Below are 27,169 nucleotides of genomic sequence, written 5' to 3'. Positions count from 1 at the left end.
TCGACCACAAACCCTAGAAATCACCTCAACAACAATATGAAATGCAAATGATGTAAATCAAGCACAAGGTGACACGATGATTTAACCTATGGTTCAGCTCGCCACCAAGGCTTATCTATGTCCACGTTATTGAGGTTAGCCACTAAGGCTTAGGGCTTTGCAACCCTTCCTCGTTCTCAAGTCAAGAGACTCAACTCTTGAGATGAGTGGTGAGTTTACTAGCTTCAAGAGGTGGTTATAAACCTCCCGGGGCTGCCACACAAGTTGGCAAGCTCCACGGGCGACGCTCTAGCCGGCTAGGAGCAAAGCTCCAAGAGTAATAAACACAACCATCGGCCAAAACGTGAACCAAATGCTATTTTGAGTTGGAGAATCAAAGGATCTGCTCACTTATTGAGTTTGGGACCTTTTCTCTCTCAAGGATTGGTGGGGAAATCAAAGGAGAATGCTTGGGAGCTCAAGGTCACTAATGGAGGAGAGAGAGAAGGGCACTCTTCTATTTTTGGATGAGCTGAATGAGTGGGAGAGAGAAAAGAGATGTTGGGAGGAAGGGGAAATGTATAAGTACCCCCAGCCCCCATGGTCACTTAAGTCGTGGCAGTGCCGCGGCTCAAGTGCGGCACTACCGCATCAGGCAAGACAGCAAGGGTAAGAGTAAAGTGTTGGCTATCTTGGCTGAGTAATTGAGGATGTATGTGTAAGATTGAGCACTTGGTAGCACATGTTAGCTTAAGCATTGTGCCCCCCTTTATAGTATGACTTTTCTTATACTCAAATTCAAAATATAAAAGAATTTAAACCTCCTTTGAGTTTGAAGCCATCAACATTTGTAATTGGGGGCTCCTCCATTTCGTGCAACATCCTCGAATATAGATTCCCTGCTTGTCATCTCGATAAATCTCATTAGTTCTCTAATTGCGTGGTCATTATCACCAAAACCCACAATTAGGGCTTGATTGCACTTTCAATCTCCCACTTTTTGGTGATTGATGACAACCCAATTAGAGCTTACAAAAGATATGAAATGAATACTGAGATTTTTTAGCCATGGGTGTAGAGCCTCCCCCTAAATGTGTGAATAGAGAATTGAATTCTTAAATTGGCATAAGAAGCCAAGATTCACATTTTAGTGAAAGTGATGGGGCTCCCCCTACATCCATGCTCCTACGGGGTGCTGCATTCTGTGTCAGGTATGTAGACGTGATGCGAATGACAGTTCATGCATAACAAGTTTTGCTGTAACAGCTGGGTGTGGCACTGGCGCTCCTGGGTACGGCACTGCCGCATTTGCTGTAACAACACAAATAAGAATAGGCACCACACATCATGTAACACATATAAAGATATACATTCTAGCATAATTTTATCACGAGCTACAGCATAGATTAATTCATGTCCATATACCACACATATAAAGTACTTAGGTAGCATTATTACATAAATAGAGTTTTGAATTATCTCTCAAACTCTCAACCTAACGAAGTCTACTCTAAACGGATAAGAACATGAAGCTCTAGCTGCAGCAACCTCCTCTCCATGGCGACGAAAAAGTTGTTAACCCCTCTAATTTTCTCCCCCTTTGGCATAAAGCACCGAAAAGAGAAGAAAAGAAAGACCAACACTCACTCCTCATCCTCTTGGATGGTGTCCCAATCGACATCATCCCCACTAGCAGCTCCACTAGCACATGCAACGTCCTCCTCTCCACCATCATTGTCATCGGAGGAGGAAGAAGAAGACACCACCTTCCTCCCTTGGCGATGAGTGGTCCAAGTGTGGCGCTCATGCCTGGTGCTCCTCATGGACTGCACGGTGGTCCTCAAACTTGTGTGAGGATCAAGCTCTGGCTGCTCCTGCTCCTCCTCCTCATCCTCTGAATCTATCTCAAAAAGACTAGGAAGGTCATCAAACCTTAGCGGTGACTGAACTAGAGAAAGAGGTGGCAGCCGTGCACGCTCTCTAGCCTCTCGGTTGGCTTCATGGTTCTCCAACTGGTCCTAATATGCGGTCCTCGCTACATAGGTGCATGTGGTGAAAATAGCCTTGATCCACTTCCCAAACTTCTCCATCTTCTTTTCCTTGCGAGGCCTAGATCGGGATGACTCAGGCATGTCCTCAACTGATGGAGAGCGTCTCACTGCTCTACTAGCTCCTGCTCCTCGGGTCTTCTCAATCTTGTAGACGATGTGAAGACCATCTTTCTCAAATCTATAGCCAGAGACCCTCTCAATCATAAACATGAGATAGGGGGCATAGGGACATTAAACCTTAGCTCCCCTTTCTCCCATCCTCCATGGCATTCCTTAGCTCACGTCACATGAAGCGAGGGACATTAAACCTATCACCTCTAGGAGCAAATCTAGCAAGCACATTCCTCACATATCCATTAAGATCAGAAGCTGCTCCATCCTTGGGATTGATAGTGTGCCTTATCAAATTGTTCAGAATATAATAATAGCTCTTTAGGCCACTGACCTTTCCATCTGCACTTCTCCTATCAATCCACATATATGCAATGTCACGTATCTCAGCTCTAGCCTCATCATGAATGTAAGTGAAGCCCCGCTCCTCCTCTCCAAAACTAAGGATTCAGCTGAAAGTCACAAAATCAACTCTATAATGCCGTCCCTCAATCATCCAGTGAATCTCATCAGTGTAGATACTATAGAAGAAAGTGGCATAGAACTAGGCTAGCACTTCCTCATTCCAATTATATCTGAAGCTCATAATATCAGTGAGGTCAAATAGCTCACAAGCTTTGATCACTTTATTGAATTCTAGCTCATTCTTTGCCTTCATCTCCTCCCAATCAACATACTGCATCTTGAAAAACTTTGGATTTCTTAGAGTTGAAGTTCACAGATGCATAGAAGTTGGAATGAAACTCATTCCAAAACCTATAGTCTATCTCTAAATCCTTTGGCTGCTCATAGGGATTATTCTCACGTGCTTCCTCCACCATCTTCAGCTTTCTTGCATAATTGAGCACGGGATGAGCACGCGTGTCAATAGGATGCCTCATGACTATATCCTCATAATACTCTTTGATGTAGCTCCTATCAAACTCCTCAAGATGAGGTGGAGTATCTGGGCAAGCACCTAGAGGAATGGTGCGGCCAACCCTCTCTAGGTTCTCCTCATCCTAGATCATCTGATCTCTCCTCCCCCTATCTCTGGCAACATCTCTGCCTACTACACTGTTGCTGCCCCCTGTGGTCCTACCATGACCATGATGAGGCATTTGCTTATCCCGAGGCTAGGTCATCTTCCTCTTCCCCCTCGGGTTATCATCACCTCCAGTGGACATCTATGCAAATAAATATAGGTCCAAATAAGAAACTGTACATAAGGGGTATAAAAGAATACTTGTAAAACACTCTGGGTAGATGAGATGATTCAAATCTCTAGTTAGGAAAGCACTCTGAACTAATCAGGTCAGAGGGTATGGCACTACCGCACCCTAGGAGCGGCACTACCACACCTAGTGCTTCACTTCTCCCACGATTCATTTGTTCTCAACTATTTAGACTATTTCTTAATCATTCTCCTAAACCACTAGACAATCTCAGAATGAGTAGACCTAAACAAATACATGGAGTTGTCTATAATGTAGGTAAAGTAGCTACATATTTAAGATAGAAACAAATCTGGTGCACAAATTCAACCGAAACAGAGAGTCATCGATGAACAACATCTGTATTTGCATGTTCAATCTGTTGAGTGCAGCACTGCCGCAGGTATAGATGAGGTTCAACCCATGAATATTTGTTTTGATTCAGTTCATCCATCAAACTAGTTTCTACCCTAATCATGCAGTCACTAGAAACCATCTTGCAATAAATATAGAACTCCATGGCATAGATCGGGATTAGGTTAGGGTTTCACCTTGATTCACGTGGATTGAGGAGGAAAGAGATGAATCGGCTCTATCCACGAGCTAGGGCTACTACTGATGACGACGTAGAAGAACAGCAGCAGGCCACGGCAATGCCAGAGGTGGCAGCACGGCTAGACAGAGCAGCGGCGGTGGCTCACTGTGCGTGCGTGGAGGAGAAGAGAGGCGGCGGCTGGAGATAGGAGAGGAGAGGGTTACCTGGGACCAGGTAAAAATAGGTAGAAAAGATGGCCCACACGATAACAGCTGATATGAGCCAAATTTCTAGTTGAAATTCAAAGTGCGGCACTACTGTAGTCTACACGCGGCACTGCCGCAGTCCCCAGTACAACAAATTTAGCTACTAACTAAATACCTCTATATATATAGGATATGGACACATCTCAAGCACATTATGATCAGCAACAAATAATCAATACAAACAATGATCATAATGCACTTGTTTCTTATGATAAAACATTTTAAGCACAATACTTATACTTTTGCAATTCATTTCTCTTATCCATGCTAGTTTATCAATCAAGGTGTGCTATAATTCAATCCACGTTACGAGAATCAAGAATATTTAGCTCACTACGCAAAGCACAAAACCTTGACTCATTAAGGGGCTTAGTGAAGATATCAGCCAGTTGCTTTTTGGTGCTCACATGGCAAATTTCAATATCTCCTTTGGCTTCGTGGTCTCTCAAGAAATGATGTCAGATGTCTATGTGCTTAGTTCTTGAGTGTCTTATGGGATTGTTGGCTAACTTTATGGCACTTTCATTGTCACACAAGAGTGGAATTTTAGTGAAGTGACATCCGAAATCTTAAAGGGTTTGCCTCATCCAAAGTAGCTGAGCACAACATGCACCGGCTGCAACATACTCGGCCTCGGTGGTGGAAAGAGCTACATAATTTTGCTTTTTAGAACTCCAAGACACTAGTGTGGTAGAACCGCCCAAAATAACATACCTTCGAAGGCGCTTGTCTTCCACTAGACACTAAGTACCTCGAAAGTAAGCTACAGTAGGCGGTTCCATCGAGCACACCCCAAGGGAGAACTCGAACAATCCATGTTTTTCATCCAGAATCCAATAATGAGAACGGGTTTACAATACTTAGTCCATTTCATACAACAAGAGTTCTCGGAAATACATTATAACAATACCAAGTTTAGAGTATGGAATTTAAACAGCGGAATTGAAATAAACATCTAACAATAAGATACAAGGATCCGTCTATGCCCACCAGAAGAATCCTCCACACAATAGCCACTCCTCAAGCTACACCTGCAAATAGGGGTAAATAAATCCTAAGTACACAATGTACTCGCAAAACTTATCTGACTAGTGGGAATAATTTTCCGACTCCAAAGGATATGATAAGCTTTATGGTTTGCTGGGTTTCCTTTTTGTGAAAAGCATTACTAGTAGTGAATCCTTATGTATGTGTTTTATTAGCAGTCATGATTAGTTCATTAGCTAACCCTTCTATGTAAGCACCTGTTCTACTTTCAAGCAAGAGTTGAGCAATCAGATCCATTCATCCCCTTTCATCTTCTAGTTCTTACTATGGTGCTAGATCATAGCCAAGTCATACCGTATCATACGGCGATTCATGAACCAATGTATCCCAGCTGGGTACCCAACACACGCCCCACTTGTACCCCAGGCACAAGCAAGACCAACCCACCACTCTCCTATCAAGGGGCCTAGGTCCCCATCCAAACTTGGACTCTAAGCCCCCACTCCTGAGTCTCAGACTCAGTGTGGTGCTTAGACCTCCACCATCCCCGCCTCCAATCAGTCGGTCCAGAAAGAGCTAGAACCCATGACAAGAGAGCAATGAGCCTTCCCACTCCCATAAGCAAGTATGTGCTCAGGATAATAAGTCTGTGACCTGACTAGAATCCACAGCAATAGATGGTCCTTAACTGACATGGACAGGGAAAATAGTGTAACCAAGCTATGCCCCGTTGGTCGTAGGACACAACCTATTACACCCACCAATACCCGTACCATATCCCTGCCCAGTCTCCATTTCCTTTCACCATTTTATCATGAGAGTAATAATAATCACCTATTGTGAGTAACGGTAGGTTACTCACACTACTGATAGCCCAAGCATAGCGGCTACTTGACCTATGCTAGTAGGACTCATAGGTAGGTTATCTATGTATGTAGTTTCAATATAAATCCTGTAACATAAATGCACATCACATATATATATCCAGTGATCATTCAAAATAAGAGTTATACACTGAGGCTTGCCTTGGGCAGGTGGGGTGTCAGCTAAGTCAGTTAGTGATGGCTCTAGGACCTCCTCCTCGTACTCCTCGATCACCTCTTCGTACTCCTGCTCTCCAGCGGTCATGAACTCCACCAACTCATTCTCTACATGCATGCAATGATAATGCAACACTTAGTATTTTGGCAACAACAACTCTTAAAATAAGAATACACATGCTAAGCTACTAAGCTAGCTCTATTCACTAAGATACTAAGCTAATCATTATCTCTACCAAATAGATTTCAAGCTTACCCTACAAGTGCTTAACTTTTATAAACCAACATCATGCCATTATTCCTTTAGCCTTAATGGGTATTTAGCTACCATATTAAGTAGTCTATTCTAGGGCTACAAAATTACAGTGAGCACATACTAATACTAGAAAACTACCATAAAAATTTTAGGATTAAAGCTATCACCAATTTACCACAAAAAATCCTACAATTTTTAACCTAATAATATTAATCACTCTCAAATGATTTAATAGCTCCTAGTATCAACACATATATATATGAACTAAATGTACTAATAGATAGAGCACAATTTTAGAAACTTAACAAAATTTGTTGCACAATTTTTGGATACCTACATGATTTTATATGATTTACCAAAGATCAGCTTAAAATTAAATCAGAAAACTATTTCTAATTCCTTATGAAAAAGAAAATGAATTCTCCCGTGCGGCCCACACGCGTGGCCCATGCAACGCAGCGCGCGCGTGTGAGCGCGTGGCGGCCCATGCGACGCGACCCACGCGAGGCCGGCCTGCAGCGCGAGGCGGTCCGCGGCGAGGGAATCTCGCGCGTGCTGGCATATTAGCAAAAGCGCCCCTAGACTATGAACAAAACAACCCATAGTCTACGTTACTATTCCTAGAGACAACACCTATACAAAAAGACCCTTGTACTCTCTCCTCTTTACAACAACATGTTCCCTGGCCTCCCCCGCGTGCTCCCACGCAGCGAGTGGTGGCACTGGCGATAGCACCGGCCACCCGGGACCCATGCTAACCTAGCTAAGAGACCAAATCTCAGCAAGGGGTCAACACGAGGCGATGGGCGGTGGTTGCATGAGCCAGGACGCCGTAGAAGGACCTCTCCACAACGGCGGGCACCCTACGACAATGGCGATGGTGTTCAGGTGAGCCACAACAACAACAAGGCAGTAGGGGTAGTGGGTGAGCAACGATGACTCACCAGTGACCTAACAGAGGTGCTGGCTCAGCCAGAGATGACCTGAGCAAGGCTGGCCATGTGCGTGCTGTGAGGTGAATGAAGGACCACAAAGGCACAGACGCGTCAGCAGCGAGGAGGCAGCACTAGGGCTATGACTAGCGTGCACACAATGAAGAGGGGTTCTAGGCAGGGCTAGTGGTGCAGTCAATTCAACGTGAGATGGCGAGGTTGGAGCTAGCTACGATGAGGCGGGCTAGGCCTTAATGGCGCGGTGGCGGGAGCAAAGCTCCAAAATTAGAGCTCGGCCTAGCCGTAATCAAGGCAGGGTGGGGTGGATTGGCAAGAGGATGTAAAGGCGGAGACATGGACATGAGGAATTGATAATAGGTGCTCACTCTCTGGCTCATCATGACTATGACTCGATGGCGGCAGAAAGCAGAGGGAGAAAGAGAGAAATGGGGCCCGATAGGTGGGCTCGGTTCGTCCTTGCCTTGGCAAGACATGAGTGGTTGTGGCCAAGGGACCTGCATCCAAGCACGAGGGGACGAGCATGAGCGTTTGCGATCGGCCATGGCCCGCACGCCGCAGCTCCATTAATAGTGTGACAACGGTGTGCACGACCTTGTGCAGATGGCACCCAACCGGGCTAGGGAGAGGGCAGCATGATGCGGCGAGCAGATGCGAGTATGGGAGTGACACAATGATAGCGGTAGCATCACGATGTGAGGCAGCAGTGGGCAGACGCGACGGCACCAATGGCGGCAGCACGAGGTAGGACAGCAGGGCATGGGGCCAACAGCTCGCTACGGCTGGCCTCGGCCAAGCCCAGGTGGCCCGACCGACCTAGCGTGGCAGCGCAGGGTGACAGCGTGAGACATGACCATGTGCGCAGCGTGGGGAGGCTGTGCGGTGACCGCGCACCCAATGCCAACGAACATGAGAAAAGTACGCGCATGAATTTTAAAGCGCTGATCATGACCAAACCGTTGCTCCTAAACCTAAACTAGCTTCACTACACTCAAGATGGCATATGGAACTCCTAAATCAAATTATAGCACTACACCACACCTTCTTGTGTAGGTAGAGGCGGTTGATGGCATGGCAAGCGGTGTTGACGGCGTCATACCAAAAGATGTCTGGCATCTTGTACTCATTTAGCATTGTCCTTGCCATGTCAATGAGTGTATGGTTCTTCCTCTCTACTACACTATTTTGTTGAGGGGTGTATGGAGTTGAAAACTCATGCTTGATGCCCTCTTCATCAGGAAACTCCTCAACTAGAGTATTCTTGAATTCGGTCCCATTGTCGCTTCTCACTTTCTTCATGGGAGGACCAAACTCCTTTTGAGCTCTTCTAACAAATATCTTCACCTTCTCTTAAACTTGGCACTTGTCATGTAGGAAAAATACCCAAGTGAAATGGAAATAGTTATCAACAATAACAAGTCCATATTTGTTACCCCCGATACTTAGGTAGGCAACCGGTCCAAAGAGATTCATATGTATTAGCTCCAATGGTTGCTTGGTGGTCATAATGCTCTTTGGTGGGTGAGGTGCTCCAACTTACTTTTCGGCTTGACAAAAGCTACAAATCCTATATTTCTCAAAGTGAACATTTGTTAGTCCAAGGATGTGTTCATCTTTTAGAAGTTTGGCCAAGTTCCTCATCCCAACATGGGCTAGTCGACGATGCCAAAGCCAACCCATGTTAGATTTTGCCACTAAATAAGTCTCAAGCTTAGCTTTACTTTTGTTGAAATCAACTAAGTAAAGTTTGTTCTTTAATTGACCCATAAAGACAATAGTGGAATCCTCCCTTCTAAAGACTTCCACACCCTTATTCGTAAAGAGACAATTGTAGCCCATCTCACACAATTGAGAAATGGACAACAAGTTGTAACTTAATGAATCAACATGTAATACATTTGTAATTGAATGCTCATGGGTTATAGCAACTTTATCGAGACCAATCACATCCCCTTTGAATTGTCTCCAAAGATAATCTTTTCATTTGAGTGCGTCATCGGGGAATATGATGAGAACATACTCCTTTCTCCGGTCATATGATTTGTACATCCACTATCAAGCACCCAACTTGATCCACCGGAGGAGTATGCCTACAAAACAAGTTTAGTTGCTAGATTTATGTCCCCAATTTGACTTGGGGCCTTGCATGTTAGTCACAAGAATCTTAGGAACCCAAATAGAAGTATTCCTATATATGTTGGTTTCCTTTCTAACATATTTTGCCACCACTTTTCCATTGCTGTTGTTCGTCAAAACAAAGCATGATGTCAAGCTTTGTCGAGGTGCATAAGTCTTTAGTTTGTAGGCATACTTATTCTTGGTGGCCCACACTGATTCCTTAGGCTTTTGAAAAACCTATTTCTCCTGGTACACCTTCTTGGGCTTAGTTTGATTAGGAACAGAATTGGTAGCCTTCCTATCGGTGCAAAAAGTGACCAACAAGTACATATTTGTAATTTTGTCGTACGTTGTGATTGGATGTGGCCTAGCACTCAATGACATAGGATTTATACTAGTTCAGGCAATGTGCCCTATGTCGAGTTTCAGTCGGTTAGTGACTTTATTCCTAAGCCCAGGTGCTCGAAGTTTGCTGTGGGATTACAAACGAGTATGGAATGAGAAGGGGGTGTTAGAGACCTGGTCGCACTCTAAACCAAGTGGCTAAGAGTGACAGGTGCTCTAATGTGCGCTAAGTATTGGAGCGTATGTTCTATGTAGCTGTTGAGTTCTAGAGCTGTGGAGCTATTCTAATGCTTAGGTTCTCTAGAGCCAGATTTGAGAGAGTCTCTCTTTGTTAGGAGAGAGCGCATCCCATTTTATAGGTGCAGGGGATGGCCTTACAAATTAGATAGAAAGAGAGAGAGTGCGTACATGTGCTACCTAGTCTTGTTGCTCACGTCATCGGGTACGAGATGATTGTCGGTGCCCACAATACTATTTATTCCCAGACATGTCTGGCAGGCTCTACCATGTTCGCCTGGCATACCCCAATGGCACCGTCCTATAGGTGCGTAGGGCATGGCAAGGTACGGCAAAGGACGGAGCCCACAACACAGTTTGGGTTCTAACACACCTTGAAGGTTGCATAGTGCCTATCTAGTATGGCCTGGTGGCACCATCCTACAGGTGCGTAGGGTATGGTCCTCGGTATTGTGGTTTGACTTGAGCGCCTTTCCTTATCTGCTCCACCTGATCCACGAGCCCTTACCGAGCGAGCATCCCCGATAGGTCGTTCCTGGTTGGCCCTGACCGTGTCGGTCGAGGAAGAGCTGCAAGTAGAGGTTTCGGCGTATTCCCGGTCGAAAAAGGAGGTCGGAGTCAGACTATGTCCCCTCCTTGGCTAGGCCTTCTGGTTAGGAACTGGATCACCTCCTGGCTTGTTGTTAGGTAACTAGGCTAGCCCAAGAGGCAAGCGTTGTCGCTACACCATCTGCTGGGCTGAGTCTTTGCTGAGAAGTGGGCCCACTGGGGACCTCGGGTTTATGAACCTGATAGGAGCCCCCGAACCCTTTTGGGATTTCTATGAAGTCATGAAGGGGTTGTTTTACACTTGTTTTACAAGCGCACCTGGTGGGTGTCAGATCATGGGTTGCCATCGAGCATGGCCGAGGGGTCAGGTGAGACGGAGCGCCAACCCAAGCGTCGAGCGCGGTCGAGGGGTCAGGTGAGATGGAGCACCAACCCAAGCATCAGGCATGGCTGAGGGGTCGGGCGCGACGGAGAACCAACCCAAGCGTCTGGTTGAGGGGTCGAGCGAGACGGAGCATCAACCCAAGCGTTAGGCCCGGTCGAGGGTTCGGGCGAGACGGAGCACCAACCCAAGCGTCAGGCCTAGACAAGGGGTCGGGCGAGATGCAGCACCAACCCAAGCGTCGAGCGTGGCCGAGGGGTCGGACGAGATGGAGTGCCAACCCAAGCATCGGGCCGAGGGGTCGGGCGAGACAGAGCGCCAACCCAAGCATCGAGCATGGCCAAGGGGTCAGTCTAGTTTCGTGTGTTACCCCATCCATGGTTTCCACAACCGGAGGGGTTGAGCTAACGTCGCTTGCCTCAATGGCTCGAGTGACGCGCCTGATGAGCTTAATAACAGGTATGTCTGAGTGGAATCCGGGTCCATCATTCGTAATGGGGTTGGCATAGCCCTCATGTAGCATTCTACTGCTCCTTAACTTGCCTCTCGACAGATGTCCGAGCTATTCTAGAGATCGACTCAGGTGGCCCACTGGCCTCACCTCGATGGAGATTCTGTGGGCATGGCTCGAGGTCAGGATCAAATGAGAAGGTCGAGATGACCCTATCTGCTTCTGAGCAGACCGGGCAAGGGCTGCATGGGCTCATCTGTGTTTTCTCCCCTGGCTCTATTTGACATGAGGCGGCCTCGAGCCCTTTGTGGGCCAGTCTTCGAACCTCGGTCGGTCGTTGCTCATATCGAATGAGGTGACTAGCGCTCCGTGACGCAACACGAAGCGTTGTGATGCAACAACTGCATATGCAATGCTTGAATGTATGGGATGAATGTATGAATGTATGCAAGAGAATGGATGAATGATTATACACTAGAAAACTAAAAAGGGTTTTGGTAAGGTTACCTCAATGGCTCGAGTGATGGGTCTAGAGAGCTCCTATCGGATATGTCCAAATGGGGTCCATGTTTGTCGATCATGACAGGGTCGGTATAGCCTGCATGTGGCATCCCGCTGCTCCTTACCTATCTCTTGGTAGTCGCCCGAGCTATCCGATCAACTCGGGTGACCTATTGGTCTCTCCTCGATGGAGATTTTGTTGGTGGGCCCTTCCAAATCCTTCCCAGGAAGGCGAAGGATCATTTGCATGTAGTTGTGCCTTATTTCCTGTGCCTAGGTTGTAGTAGTGGTGGGCCCTGCCTAGGCCATGTCCCACTAACCGGGCGATGTTTCGGTGGGCAGGCCGTGTCCCATCAGTTAGGGCCATGCCCCGCCGCACGCTTTTCCCCATTAAATAGGGGGAAGGGAGAGGTTTTTCCTCCTGTTCTTTCACCTTCCTTCAACCACTATCGTTTCCTCCTTCCTCCCTTTCACCAAATCTGTTCATGTGTCATGGCGGTTTCTAGGAGAGAGGAGGGTAGAGCGAGGGAGAAGACTCACAGAACCGTTCGTGAATCCGAAGCGTGATGTTGAACTGGAGGCCTTCCAATGTAGATGAGGAGGTGCTGGCCGTCTTCACCAAGAAGGGGCTACTCTCATCAAAGGAGGTGGCGCATTGGAGGGCTCCTAAGCTAGGGGAAATTGTTTCGCAACCCCGGGTCGATGAGGTCGTCTCCTTTCTCGCCTTCCATGAGTGTGGGCTTGGGTATCCCATGCACTGGTTCTTGCGTGGGCTCCTCAATGAGTGGGGCCTAGAGCTGCAGCACCTCAACCGAACTGGGGTGCTACACATTGCCAGCTTTGTCACCATCTATGAGGCCTTCCTTGGGATGAAGCCGCACGTGGACCGCTTCCGATGGATCTTCAGCGGGCGAGCCCTGTCCGAGGGGAAGCCACCTAGAATCACATCGGTTGGGGGATTCGCCTTGTAGAAGAAGCCAAAACTGTCGGTCCCCTACCCTATATACTCCCCCTGTGACTCCAACTAGGGGTGGCATGGTGAGTGGTTCTACATTAGGAACCCGGTGAAAGCACCATTTCCGACGTTCACCGAAAGAAGGCCGAAGAGGAGGGAGAGCTGGTCATGGGGTCCCGCTGGTCGGTAGAACAAGCTGGAGGTTATCGAGACGGAGCTTCAGAGGCTTGTGTAGCATGGCCTCGATGGGTTGTGGGTCTTACACACTTTCTTCCGCCATCAGGTCGCCCCGTTGGTAGAGAGAAGGCGGCCGATGTGGGAGTACTCTGGCCCGATGGATCTCAGCCACGCATCGCCGGAGGAGTTGCCAAAGGATGAAGTCTGGAGTCGACTTGATCGGGTGCTGCAACTGAGGGATAAAGACTCCCTTGAAGGGATGCCCGGACCTCTTCACGTCGTGAAGCTGTCCAATATGGTATGCCCCCTTTTCCCATGACCTTATCCTCCTTGTTTTGATATTTTGATTGATTTTGAGTTGTCTATTTCGAAGGGACTCTCGGGATATAAATCCCGGCCGCATCTTCCAAGGGGGCCAAAGGGCATGGCTTGACAAGCTGCCTAGAGTGAGGTGGCGCTTGCCAAGAAGAAGAAAAAAGCCGAGAAGGCCTAGAGGAGGTTCGAAAGGAGAAGGAGATCATCTGGTGGGTCTAGGGGGGGTGAGAGCCGAAGCAATGTGGAGGTAGAGCTTGAGTCAGAGGAGCCCACGGAGATGGGTGGCAACGCGAGTGCCTCTAAGGATGAAGGAGACATGGGCGCTATCGTGACCTCGGTGGAGCACCGTGAGCCTGCGGCCGCATCTGTCAATGGCGGGCGTGATATGGAGACACACGGCGATGTTCCTGAGTCAAGGAAGTGTGCCACAAGCAAAGACACCACCATCGAATGAGAGGTGAAGCGGGCACGGTCGTCATGCCCTTTAGAGGCATCGTTGGCTCCGCACCACCCTGCTTCGAGTGTGGTGGAGCACGCCGGTCGGTTAGGGGGACATGATCGTTCACCTACATTTTTTAGGTCGGGGCACGTGCATGACTCCCATCGGGGGGATGCCCCATGCAGTTCCTCTGGTGGTTTCGCCATAGGCTGGAGATCACGGCCGTTCATGGGCCAATCGAGGATCGGCCGGGTTAGCCCCTCCCTCAGCTGATGTAAGGGGGCATAGGTTGCGACCCATGAGCGGTCCTCGTCCGGTCGGCTCGCCATCAGTGGGTCAGGGCATCAGGGCTCTATCGCTTTTGTCTAGGTAAGCATTCATGCTCCCTCTTGTTCTCATAGAAGAGTTTTTGAGTGTGACTAACCTATGCTTGTTTGACAGTAGCCAGGGGCTGGTAGGACTGGGAGTCTCCCCACCTCCCATGCAAGAAGAGTGGAGACCTAGCCTGCAGTGGGTTGCGATGAGTGGTGGAGGAAGCACACTAGCGGCGGTGCGACCTTCCTTACTAGGGGTTGCGTCTTCTCAGTTGGTTGTGAGCACGGCGGCAGCGGTGGTGGCAGTGATGGCAGTGATCCTCATGGTAACAGCGAAGATTGGGTTGGAGGTGACCCTCGTGATCCCTTCCCCAATAGTTGCGGAGGAGTGGAGGGAAACTGGGCTCCCTGCCTCGCTCGGTGGAGGAGCACACGATTCGCCCTCCTGGTCAGAGCTAGAGGGGTCGGGAGGAGACACGGCTAGGCTAGAGGTAGAACATCTACCGGCAAGCCATGGAGTCCTAGCAGTGGACATCCCCTTCTCTGGCAAGGAAGATATTAGGGTGGAGCCGCTGACCATCCCGTCGTCCAAGGAGCTAGTGATGATCTGGTCATCGCATGATACTATGATGGCTGGATCTTCCAGGTGGTCGGGGGTGACCTGCGAGCTGGTGTGGCCTTGCCCCGATGAGCCGAGAAAGGCTTGGTTCGTCCTTCATGATGAGGAGGAGGCAAAGCTCTGGCACCTACTTGGGGAGATAGGACTATCGATGGAGTCCGATCTCGCCCTTACCAAGGCGAGGCTCAAGGAGGTCTTGGAGAGGGTTGAGCTCGTCCATCAGGCCATGACAGTCGACCTACCATGTGTTGCGGAGGTAAGTTCTCTTCGTTTTTGGTGTTGTCCCTAACTTCTTGGCCTTTTAATGGTTGTCTCAGCATGCCTGCTTCTTGCCTCATAGGATCTAGAGATGATGTCGATCCATAAGTCCTAATTTCTTTCAGAGGAGCATGGTCAGATGGAGGTGGAAGCAACAGCGTCATGGTGGGTCAATGAGCTCAGGCACTAGCTAGAGTTCACCCATTGTGAGTCCCAAGACCAGGCGGCCAAGACGACAGGAGCACGGCGGCGGAACTGCTTGCAGTTGAGCGGGCAACTACTGCCGAGCAAGAACTTGATGCAGCAAAGGTCCACTTGGCGGAGACAAAGGTGGCACTTCAGAAGTCCTTGGAGGCTCTAGAGGTGGAGCGGAAGTCCTGGTTAGACACTGATCAAGAAGTGGTTGTGCTCTAGGGGCAGATGCTCAGGGCAGAGGAGTCGAACGCTCGACTACTCGAGAGGGTGGCCCAGCAAGAGGAAGGGCTTTCAATTCTCGAAAGCACCCACCATGGTATGTGTCTATTCCGCCTTTGTTTGATGCATTGATTTTTTCTTTCCTCTACTTCTAAATTTGTCGTATTTTTCTAGAACTGGGTGGAAAGATTGGCTCTCTAGAGCATGAGCTAGAGATGGTCAAAGCAGCAGTTGGTCAGGGGCACAGGAGGTGCTAGCCTAGTCCCTTGAAGAGCGAACATGCTCTCGAGGGGTAGCTTGACCAGATTCGCAATATCGCATAGGTGGTCGTCTCTGAGGTGTTTGGGTTAGGACCGAGCGCTAGTACTGCCCGTCGTCCAGCTAGTGTAGGTCCTGAATGAAGTTTAGGCAGCTCATCTTCCGATGACATGTTCTATGGGATGTCAGGGGGTGCTGACCTCAGTGGTGACCCATCACCCTGATCTAGGACTTCACGGCCATCTACAGAGGATATGCCGATGGGTGGAGCGTAGATGAAATCCATGTGATGGGGGAGAGTTTGGTGCCATATGCATAGATGGTCGCCGAGCAGGTCACTGCATAGTGGGTGATGGAGGCTCATCGTTCGAGCATGGCTAAAGACTTGCACCAGGGAAGATGTCATCCTGCCTGTGGAAGGAGTGGAGACTGGGTTAGAGGCGAGCGTCGTCCTGCCCCCAACAGAGCCAAATGTCGTCCCGGCCATAAGAGAGCTGCCTTCGTCCTCGTCGACCGTACCATTAGCCAATGCCGCCAGATGGCCATAATAGAGTTTAGAGTAGAAATAGTCAGTTGATGTAATTGATGAGTTTGTGGGGAAGCCCCCATGCGAACAGCTTTTACATTCGTGAATATTCTAAGTTCATTTTGTGATGAAATCACTCATGAGGGGAAGCTTGCCCCATCCATCCTTGTTTTTACCCTAGTATAGCTTTGTTTTTTGTCCTTTCTTTTTCACACCTGCCCGTTGACCCATAGGCTGCAACCTTTAGGACTTGGGCGTGGCCCGCGAGGCTTAGCTGCTCGTAATCGTAGGTCGAGGCAGGATGTGATTGATCAGGAGGTTAAAACGCAAGTTACATAGAGTAATCAAAGGAACATAATGCCCTTTCGTTTGGGCGACACCCTTTCATTTGGGCAAAAAGTATTACTATATGATAGTAAAAAAGGAGGGTGGTATCACACCCCCGTGGAGCCCCCGAGCGATCCTAGGCCAAGAGTGATCGGGCTAGGGTGCTGTAGGAGCAAACGTTTGAATGGAAAGAAAAATGGTAAGACAGAGTTTTAAGGGAAGAAGCGACATAACTATTTGATGTTCCATGTGTTGGTGAGAACGTTGCCGTTGTTGTCCTTCAGCCGGTAGGTGCCCGGCCAGATCACCTCGGTCACCGTGTAGGGTCCTTCCCATAGTGGAGAGAGTTTATGTTTCTCTTTGGTTGACTGGGTCCTTCGAAGTACAAGGTCACCAACCTCGAGGATCCTCCCCCTGATTTTTCTTTCATGGTACTTGCGGAGAGTTTGCTGGTAATGAGCGGAGCGGAATGACAGTCGTCTCACGAGCCTCCTCGAGCAAGTCGACCGCATCCTACTGAGCCTCCGTGGCTCGGTCTTGGTCGAAGGCCTTTACTCTTGGGGCACCATGATCAAGGTCGGAGGGCAACACTGCTTTAGCTCCGTATGCAAGGAACAAAGGGGTGAACCCCATGGACTGGTTTGGGGTTGTTCTTAGGCTCCAAAGGATTGTTGGGACCTCTGCAACCCATCGCCCGGCATACTTTTTGAGTCGGTCGAAGATGCGGGGCTTGAGTCCTTGGAGGACCATGCCATTGGGCCACTCGACCTGACCGTTGGTACGCGGGTGTCCGACCGAGGCCCAATCGATCCTTATGCCATATCCATCATAGAAGTCCAGGAACTTCTTCCTAGTGAAGTTTGTTCTATGGCCGGTGATGATACAGTTTGGAACACCAAACCGATAGATGATGTCGAGGAAGAACTTGACCACCTCTTCCAAGCGGATATTGGTGATGGGCTTCACCTCTATACACTTGGTGAATTTGTCCACCGCTATGAGCAGGTGGGTGAAGCCGCCCAGGGCCTTTTTGAGGGGTTCGACCATGTCGAGGCCCCAGACTATAAATGGCTAGGTGATGGGGATGGTCTGAAGCTCTTGTGCTGGCAGATGAGTTTGTTGAGCATAGAACTAGCATCCTTCACACCTACGGACAACCTCCTCTGTATCTCGTAGTGTAGTGGGCCAGTAAAAATCTTGGTGAAAGGTTTTCCCGACCAGTGACCTCAGGGCCACGTGATGTCCACAGATTTCGGTATAGACCTCGAGGAGGAGCCATTTCCCTTGGTCGGACGGGATGCACTTCATGAGTACTCCCGACGGACTTCGTTTATAAAGTTCGTTACCGAGGGCGATGAACGTCTTGATGCATCGAGCGATTCATCGTGCTTTAGTCCTTTCTGGTGGGAGAACCTCCTCGAGGAGGTAGGCGAGTAGTGGTGTTCTCCAGTCAGTTTGATCGAGTGCCACCATGGCGACGTTGGTAGGCAACGTTGTCATGGAGGCGCCAAGGTTGGAGCCCCCGCGCACTTGATCGGGGTCGGGGCACATCGGGAGGTCAGAGCCCCTGAGTGCCAGATTGGTATCAGAGTGTGTCTAGATTGGATCCTCCAGAATGTGGGTAGACAGCTCGTGGAGATCGTTGATGAAGACCCCATCTGGAGATGGAACCCGCCTGACAGCCAATTTTGCGAGGAAATCAGTGACACCGTTGTCCTTTTGGGGGAACATTGATGAGGACATGACACCCATGCATATGACCATGTTTGGTGCATGGTATGGAGGGGTAGGAGGCTAGCAAGGGTGTCCAAGTTAAGAAAGAGGCCCGAGGCTAATTCGGTTCAAGTCCCCGAGGTGGAGGCCCAAAGCAACTCAAGTTCGAGTCTGCCTCGGCCTCCAGGATCAGTCTGCCTTAAACTGGTCACCCAAGACGCATCCAGACTCCATTTTCGATGATCCATATATGGTTGGAAAGCTAATTTGATAAGGAAGCCAATTCAAGTGGTATCACATCAAAATCGCTTCAGAATCAATGGAAATCGTTGAAACAAGTCAGCATCCAGAATCTACTAGGGTGCTGTGACACTATTTTTTGGTCTGTTGGACCATGTATCGTATTTAGGCCCATTAGGTGGCGCATCTAGGGTAGGCGACGACCCTAAGACCTTTATAATCATACACCGCTGCCGTCATTAGGTTTTGGGTTTTGCTTAGATTAATCTGTCAAGAACAGTTTCACCGTTCATCGGTTTGTGAGACCCCAACTTTGTGAGATTAATCATTCATCTGCAATTTGGTTGCTTTCTTTCTTGTTCTTGCTTGTGTTCTTCGTTGCGTAGGCAGGGATTAGCCTTCTTAGTGAGGTCAACTAGATCCGTGTCTCGGTTGATAACTAGAGGAGTTGTGGTGCTAAGGTTGCAGGGTTCAATCTTTCAATCTGAAGCCGAATCGGTGTGTCATTCTCCACCACAACGATAGTTACCTCTACCTAACGGAAGATCGGGATCCCCGTCCCCATTAGACATGATGCAGTTCGATCCCTTGGAACTAGCCCTCGAGCTTGCGCACCTCCTAGAAATATGTTGCCATGAGAGGGCTCTTGCAGGAGTACTCCTTCATGACTTGGTCTACGACCAACTCCGAGTTGCCACGGACGTACAGCCATGTAGCGTCAAGCTCGATGACGATGCAGAGTTCGTTGATGAGGGCCTCGTACTCCGTGGCATTGTTTGAGGCCAAAAAATGAAGACGGATCATGTAGCGGAGCATGCTCCCATCCAGGGAGATTAGAACTACTCCAGCCCCCAAGCCAGGTGCCATCACCAACCCATCGAAGTACATTGTCCAGTACTCATGGGTGATGTCTGGGGTCAGGAGCTGGACTTCCATCCATTCGGCGATGAAGTTGACAAGAGCCTGAGACTTGATGGCGGTGCGAGGGACATACCTGATGTCATTACCCATGAGCTCGAGGAGCCCACTTAGAGATTCATCCCATGACGTTGCGATTGCGGATGATGTCTCCTAGTGGGTACGAGGTGACGACCATGACCTCGTGGTTGGTGGAGTAGTGTAGGAGCTTTCGGGTCGACATCAGTATGGCGTACAGAAGCTTCTACACCTGGGGGTATCAAGCCTTGGTGTTGGTGAGTACCTCACCGACAAAGTACACCGGCCGTTGAACCTTTAGGGGGTGTCCTAGCTCCTCCCTTTCGATGACGAGGGCGGCACTCACAACATGGTTGTTTGCCACAATGTAGAGCAGGAGGGTTTCTCCCTGTTTGGGAGCGATGAGGACTAGGGCCGATGTTAGTGTAGCTTTGAGTCTTTCTAAGGCCTACTATGCCTCTTCTATCCAAACGAATGTGTCTGTCTTTTTGAGAAGTTTATAGAGAGGCATCCCCCATTCCCATAGTCAGGAGATGAACTGGCTTAGGGCGGCCAAACAGTCGGTGAGCCTCTATACGCCCTTGACATTGCATATAGGGCCCATGTTGGAGATGGCCAAGATTTTTTTAGGGTTGGCTTTGATGACGCGCTCGAACACGATGTATCCGAGCAGCTTCCCCTTCATAACTCCAAAAACACATTTTTTAGGATTCAATTTGACGCTTAACCTTCGGAGGTTCGTGAATGTTATGGCCAAGTTTGTGATCAGGTCGCTAGTTTGAGCCGTTTTTACCACTACATCATCTACATAGATGATGATTGTTGGTTTTGGCCGCTCGACTTGGTTAGGTTGGTTGAGCGGGTCTATTTGGTCGGTGAAGCATCGTTGCATGCACCGTTGATAGGTGGCACCTGCATTCTTCAGACCAAAAGGCATAGTTATGTAGCAGTATGAACCATACGAGGTGATGAATGAAGTCGTGACCTGGTTAGATTTTTTCATCGTGGCCTGGTGGTAGCCTGAATAGGCATCCAGAAAGGAGAGGATTTTGCATCCTAAGGTGGAGTCGACTATCTGGTCAATGTGTGGCAAAGGAAAATGGTCCTTTGGACACGCCTTGTTGAGGCCAGTATAATCAATACACATTCTCCATTTTCCATTCTTCTTTTTCACAAGAACTAGATTAGCTAGCCAGTTAGAGTGGTATACCTCTTTGATGAATCCAGTCGCTAGAAGTTTGGTGATCTCTTCACCTATGGCCCTGCTCCTCTCATCGTCAAAGTGAAGCAGGCGTTGTTTGGTGGGCTTTGAGCCCGGGGTGAGGCGTAATGCATGCTCGGTGACCTCCCTTGGTATGCCTGGCATGTTAGAAGGTTTCCACATGAAGACATCATGATTGGTGCATAGAAAGTCAGCGAGCTCGCTTTCCTATTTGGCTAGGAGCTTGGTCCCAATCCGTACCGTCTTGGTCGGGTCAGTGGGATCGATCCCCACCACCTTGGTTTCCTCAATCAGGTGGAAGGCACTCAAGGAGGTCGGCTCGTTATAGTCTAGGACTGTTGGAGTCAATGAATTCCTAAGCCCTAGGAGCTCAGCGAAGTTGATGACGGCCGTGGCAAGCTCGTAATGCTCGCGGTCGCACGTGTAGGCGTGCGAAAAGGTGCTACCCATGGTGATGATGTCGTTCGGTCTTGACACCTTCAACTTGAGGTAGGTGTAGTTGGGGATCACCATGAACTTGGCGTAGCATGGCTGCCCCAAGATGGCATGGTAGGACCCCGAAAAGTCCACCACCTCGAAGGTGAGGACCTCCGAGCAAAAGTTGGCTCGGTCACCAAACATGATGGGCAGGTCAATCTACCCGAGCAGGTATGCCTGTGTCCCTAGGATCACACCGTGGAAGGGAGAGCTCACTAGGTAGAGCTCCAACCGGGGGATGCGTATGGCGTCGAGGGTGTCGACGTAGAGAATGTTGAGGCCGTTGCCTCCGTCCATCAGCACCCTAGTGAGGCACTTCTTGCGAACGATGGGGTCGATGATGAGCGGGTAGTGACATGGTCGGGCAAGGTGGGAAGGATGGTCTCTCTGATCAAAAGTGATCGGAGAGTCTGACCAGCTAAGGAAAGAGGGGACGGCCATCTCGGCGGCACATGCCTCTCTGTAGCGTACCTTTTGCTGGCGCTTAGAGTGGATGGCATCGGATCCCCCAAAGATCATGAGGCATTGCTTGGGGTCGAGTAAGCCATCATTATCCTTGCCCGCCATGCCTCCTTTCTTAGCCGCCTCCTTGCCCTTCACCTCCTTTGGCTTGCCGGCCTATCATAGAAAGCGCTTGAGGAGCTCGTAGTCCTTGTAGAGGTGCTTAACGGGGTAGGCATGATTGGTGCATGGACTCTCCATGAGCTTGTCAAAGTGGTTGGGCTGGCCCTGCTAGGGTTGCTTGCCCACATGATTGACTGCGGCGGCCAAAGTTGGGTTGGCCGGTCGGCGCCAATCCTTCTTGTTCTTCTTGCCCCTTTGCGTGGAGGGGCCCTCGTCTTGGCCCTTGTGCTTGGCCTTGCCCTTGTCTCGACCATTGCTAAAGACCGCCCCAACCTCCTCCTTGCTGGAGGCATGGTTCATGGCCATGTTGAGTAGGTCACGGGTGATACGGGGCTTCAGACAGCAAAGCTTGTGGATCAAGGACTCATAGGTTGTCCCAGAGAGGAATGCGCTGATGATGTCTATGTCAATGACATTAGGAAGGGAGTTGCATCGTTTTGAGAACCTACGGATGTAATCCCATAGGGACTCATTGGGCTCCTGATGGTAGCTCTTGAGGTCCTAGGAATTCCCAGGACGAACATATGTCCCCTAGAAATTCCCGACGAAGACCCTCTTGAGATCCATCTAGTCGCAGATGTTGTCAGGCGAGAGGAATTTGTGCCACGCTCAAACATGCTCCCCCATGTAGATGGGGAGATACTGAATGATGAAGTGGTCATCATCCACTCCTCTGGCTCACAAGCTAGAAGTCTTTGAGCCATATACCAGGGTTCATTTCCCTGGTGTATCTGGCTATGTTGGTGGGTGGTCGGAAGCGCTGCAAGAACGATGCTTTCTAGATGCGACAACCAAAGGCCTATGGTCCTAAGTCATCTGGCCTAGGACTCCTACTATTTGGTTAGCCACCATGCCTGGGTGTGTGTCTCTGCACTCCTCAATGGTCAGGCCAAGGCCTGTATCGCCTGCTCTCACAGCCACTCGATAGGCGTCATCATCATGCCGGGCATGGCGTCAATTGTTGATGCTGCTGCGAGCATCATGGTTTGTCCTAAGATGTTCGCGCATAGATAGTCGGTGTGGAGCAGGCACCGGGTCAGGCTGTGGTGCAGCCATGGCCTCCTGCCCCACTCCGAGCAATAGTAGTGGTGAGTGGATGGAGCAATTCGATTGATAAGGCCCTAGTCCTCCGGTTGGGCAAGAGGCCGCGAGCTGGTGTCATGACGTAGAGCTCTCCACCTATTGAATGGCGGTAGTCTCCACCAGCACCCAGAGGTTCCGGTGGATTGCTTGCTCCTGGGGGTCGGCCGGCTCGGGGAGGCCGCGCAGAAGCATCACCGCAGCAGCGATGTTTTGGCCAGCTCGAGCAAACTGAGGGGGGTCATTCCCTCCGTATAGGATGTTGCGCTGGACCTAATGGGCATGACCCTAGGAGCCACTTACTAGGTTATGCGCATGTGGCATAGCGTGCTGCGCCGAGTGCACCAGCATAGGTGGCGGCTGGCTCTACCGCCTTTGTCGCAACTCCTCACCATGCTTCTGCGCACACGCGAGGGCCTCTGCACGAGGGTCTGGAGGGGTGTGAGTCTATAGAGACTCCACTACCACTGGTGGCTATCCCAAGGCATTCGCCATAGTGCACTCCTAGGACAGAGGGTGTCCATATGCCATGGCATTGTCGATGCTAGAGCCATCGCTTTCGACCTCGTCATCTACGAGGTCATGAAAGGAGGCGGGAGCGTAGCCTGTCATCCCCACAAATTCAAATGTGAGAGGGGGCAGTGTTAGCATCCTTTAGAGCCCCCTGGCGTATGCATCCCTAGAGGACGCAAAGCCATAGGGGAACCGGTCGCACGGCGGTCGCAGTGGGGACAACGAGGCCCTTCCAGAGAGTCGGCGGAAAGTGTTAAATAGTCAATAAAGAACAATATGTATGCTACTCACCATGGAGTTTGATTCTAGCATGGGCTCGAGGCAAAGCGCGTGTCTTGTCATTGAGGTCGTTGAGTGGCCCAGGGCCGATGGAGAGCGCTTCTCCTCCGATGGACGCTGGGAGGAGCGCCTCTTTATGGAGGCACAGTACGCCGAGCCGGTCGGCAACGAAGTCCAGACTCCCAAAAAGGAAAGTCTAGAGCAGCTGGAAGATGGGAGGAACCCACATCCCAATAGGTGGGAGTGTAGGAAACTCTAGTGAGCCAAAGCAAATCATATTGCTCAAGCCCGCCATGCTGAAGATGGTGGAAAGGTGGGCCATCCGATGACCAAAAGCGTGAACACACGGCGTCTTCCCCACGGACAGCGCCAACTATCGTTGCGAAAAGTGACAAACAAGTAAATATTTATAGTTTTGTCATGCGTTGTGATTGGATGTGGCCTAGCACTCAATGACATAGGATTTATACTAGTTCAGGCAACATGCCCTACGTCCAATTTCAGTCGATCGGTGACTTTATTCCTAAGCCCAGGTGCTCAAAGTTTGTTGTGGGGTTACAAACGAGTATGGAATGAGAAGGGGGTGTTAGAGACCTGGTCGGACTCTAAACCAAATGGCTAAGAGTGACAGGTGCTCTAACATGCGCTAAGTTTTGGAGCGTATGCTCTTTGTAGCTATTGAGTTCTAGAGCTGTGAAGCTGTTCGAATGCTCAGGTTCTCTAGAGCTAGATTCGAGAGAGTCTCTCTCTATTGGGAGAGAGTGCATCCCCTTTTATAGGTGAAGGGGATAGCCATGCAAATTAGAGAGAAAGAGAGAGAGAGTGCGTATGTGTGCTACCTAGTATTGTTGCTCACGCCATCGGGTACAAGACGATTGTCGGCCCCCACAATACTGTTTATTCCTAGACGCATCTGGCAGCCTCTACCGTGTTTGCCTGGCATGCCCCGATGGCACCGTCCTACAGGTGCACAGGGCATGGCAGGGTGTGGCAAAGGACAATGCCCACAATACTGTTTGGGTTCTGACAGGCCTAGAAGGTTGCATAGTGCCTATCTGGTATGGCCTGGTGGCACCATCCTGCAGGTGCACAGGGTATGGTCCTCGGTATTGCGGTTTGACTTGAGTGTCGTACCTTATCTACTCCACCTGATCCACAGGCCCTTACTGAGCAGGCATCCCTGGTTGGTCATTCCTGGCCGGCCCTGATCGTGTCAGTCGGGGAAGAGCTACAAGTAGAGGTTTCGACGCATTCTCGGTCGAAAAAGGACCTCAGAGTCGGACTATGTCCCCTCCTTGGTCAAGCCTTCCGGTCGGGAACCGGATCGCCTCCTGGCCTATCATTAGGTAACTGGGCTGGCCCAAGAGGCACCTGTTGTCGCTACACTGTCTGCTGGGCCGAGTTTTTACTGAGAAGCAGGCCCATTAGGGACCCCGGGTTTATGAACCTGACACTTCCCATTTTTGCAGGGCACGGCACTACCGCCCTTCACTATGGCACTACTGCTATGCGGCACTGTCACTCTAGGATGCTGCACTACCGCGGTCTGTGCAGCAGGCCCATTAGGGACCCTGGGTTTATGAACCTGACACTTCCCATTTTTGCGGGGCACGGCACTGCCGCCCTTCACTATGGCCCTACTGCTATGCGGCACTATCACTCTAGGACGCTACACTACCGTGGTCTGTGCAGGCTGATCTATAACAATTTTGCCCTTCCTCTCAAACTGCACACACTCATAGCCATTCACTATCCATCTTCCATTTGTCTTGGCTCCTTTTGTGTGACTGAGCCCATGCTTGATTGAGGGATGCCTTTCTTGCTTGAATTGTGGCCCTTTTGATTCATCAACCTTCTTGTCATTGGATTGGGTCACACTTATTCACCATTTTCCAATGACTTTATTGAGACTAGTAATCTCCTTTCTCATAGCTTCCATGTTTGCAAGGTTAGTGGAATAAGCATTCGAGTCAAGATTAAAACATTTTCCACAACCTTGACTAGTAGAGGGAGTAGAGGTTTCCTTTGCCATAGTGAGATGTGAGTTGCTATCCCAAAGAATGCTATATTGCATCTCAAGTTCTTTATGCTTTTCATCTAAGTCACAATACTTTTTTCTTGAGAGCTTTAGTTTCTTTCTTTGTGATAGCATGGTCCTCTTGCTCTTTGGCTAAGGCCTCGCGCAAGGATTCTACCTCACTTCTCTCTAATGCAAGAGCTTCTTTGCTAGCAATGTAGAGATCCTCTTGTCGAATAAGAGTCTCTTCTCTAGATTCTAGCTCGGTTTAGACACTCTCTAAATCCTCCATTAGGTTAGTGATGAATAATTTGGTCTTTCCATACAAATTTTTAGTTATCATGTTTATTTCTTCATCACTAGATTCATCATCACTAGAGCTATCACTAATATGTAATATCACTACTAGAGATCACTAGGGGGTGGAGGAGATTTGGCCTTTGATTTGGATTTTACCTTCTCACGCTTTGCCATGAGACAATTGTGAGGGGAGTAGTAGTCATCGTTGGACATATTGTTGAAGAGCCTTGGTGTAGGGGATGACTTGTGAATAGCAATGGTTGCAACTTTCTCATCCTCTTCACTTGTGCTCTCTTTAGTTGAGTCCCATTCATGCCCAATGTGAGCCTCTCCCATGTTTCTCTTGCTCTTCCTACATTTGGCTTTGTCCTCTTTCTTGTCCTTCTTGTATTTATTGTCTTTGATCTCATATGGATACTTGACAATGAAGTGATCAGTGCTTCCACAATTGTAGCATGTCCTTTTTTTCTTTTTTGGAAAGCTTCTCTTCGCTACTTTGTAGCCTTGCTTCTTTAGCCCCTTATGAAACCTCCTCATAAAGAGAGCAACATCATCAATCTTCTCATATTGATCATCATCATTTTCACTTTCACTTGAAGATGATGTGGTCTATACTCTTTCTTGAGCTTGCTTGCTTGCTTTGGTCTTGCTAGTTGAAGCTTGTTGGTTGATCTTGGACTTGCTTGTAGAGCCTTGCTTGCTTGATTTGTTGGCCTTGAGAGCTACATCTTTGATCTTGATGCCCTCTAGCATTGCTTGCAATTCTCCAAGTTTCTTCCTCTCATTTGCTTCTTCTCTTTACATGTCAAAGGTCAAGATCCTCCCAAGTACATCATTTGGTGTGAAGTACTCAAACTTCTTCTTGTCTCTAATTAGAGTGACTATGGTCTTATTTCTAGGTGAATAAGCTTCCAACACAATCTTGACAATTTTGTGATCATCTAGCTCATCACAACCATAACCTCTAATCTTGCCCACCATTATCATCAACCTATCAAACATCTCTTGTGGCCCTCTCCATCCAAGATTACAAACCGGTTGAGCTTTGACATTAAGTCAATTCTTGCCTTTCTCACTTTGTCAACCTCTTCATGTGCTAGGTGCAAAGTGTCCCATATTTGCTTGGCAACATCAACTCCAATCACTCTATTGTACTCATCACCATCCAAAGCACTAAGCAACACACTTGTGGCTTGACCATTGAGGTGAATGATT

Source organism: Miscanthus floridulus, chromosome 17, assembly GCF_019320115.1.
Source record: "Miscanthus floridulus cultivar M001 chromosome 17, ASM1932011v1, whole genome shotgun sequence".
NCBI lineage: Eukaryota > Viridiplantae > Streptophyta > Magnoliopsida > Poales > Poaceae > Miscanthus > Miscanthus floridulus.
Note: the sequence above shows the minus strand (reverse complement) of the source record.